This window comes from Otolemur garnettii, unplaced genomic scaffold, assembly GCF_000181295.1.
Source record: "Otolemur garnettii isolate 467f Iridium unplaced genomic scaffold, OtoGar3 scaffold00116, whole genome shotgun sequence".
NCBI lineage: Eukaryota > Metazoa > Chordata > Mammalia > Primates > Galagidae > Otolemur > Otolemur garnettii.
Window position 1 is genome coordinate 396,886 of NW_003852511.1, and position 1,082 is coordinate 397,967.

Genomic DNA, 1,082 nt, shown 5'->3' on the forward strand with positions numbered 1-1,082 from the left:
GGTTTGAATCCAGCCTCGGCCAGCCAAACAAAAATGACTACAATCAAAAAATAGCCAGGCATTGTGGCAGACACCCATAGCTACTTGGGAGGCTGAGGCAAGAGAATTGGTTGGCCCAAGAGTTAGAGGTTGCTGTGAGCTGTGATGCCATAGCACTCTATCCAAGGTGACAGCTTGAGGCTCTGTCTCAAAAAAAGAAAAGAAAATGCTGTTCCAAGTGCAGTGATGTTATAGCTAATGGATCACAACCAGTCACAGATTCCTTTGTTCCTTCCCCACTCCCACTTGTTAACTTGACTAGCAGATGGGAAAGAAAGAAAGAAAAGAAAACCTTGATGAAAGAAATTGAAGAGGATGCAAAACTTGGAAAGATCTTCCATGCTCCTGGATTAGAAGAATCAGTATTATTAACATGTCCATACTACCTAAAGCAGATTCAATGCAATCCCCATCAAAATACCAATGACAGAAATTAAAAAAATAATCCTCAAATTTTTATGGAGCCACAAAAGACCCAGAATAGCCAAAGCCATCCTGAGTCGGGGGTGGGGGGGGGAAGCTGGAGGAATTACATTACCTGACTTTAAATTATATGCTACAAAGCTGTAATAAGGAAAACAGTATGGTACTGGCATAAAAATAGACACATAGACCAATAGACCAGAATAGAGAACCCAGAAATACATCTATACATACATCTATAGTGAACTTATCTTCAACAAGGTACCATAAACATAGAGTGAGAAAAGGACAGTCTCTTCAATACATGGTGCAGGGGAAACTGGATCTTCATATGCAGAAGAAGGAAACTAAATCCCCTATCCAAAATATACAAAAATCTCACCATATACAAAAATAAAATAAGAATGGATCAAAGACTCAAGGCTAAGACCTGAAAGTGTGAAACTACTAAATGAAAACATTTGGGAAAATATATCAAGAGATTGATCTGGGCAATGATTACTTGAGCAATACCCCAAAGCACAGGCCACTAAATCAAATTAACACACAGAATCACATCAAGCTACAGAGCTTCTGTACAGCAAAGGAAACAATCAACAAAGGGATGAGACAGCCCAAGG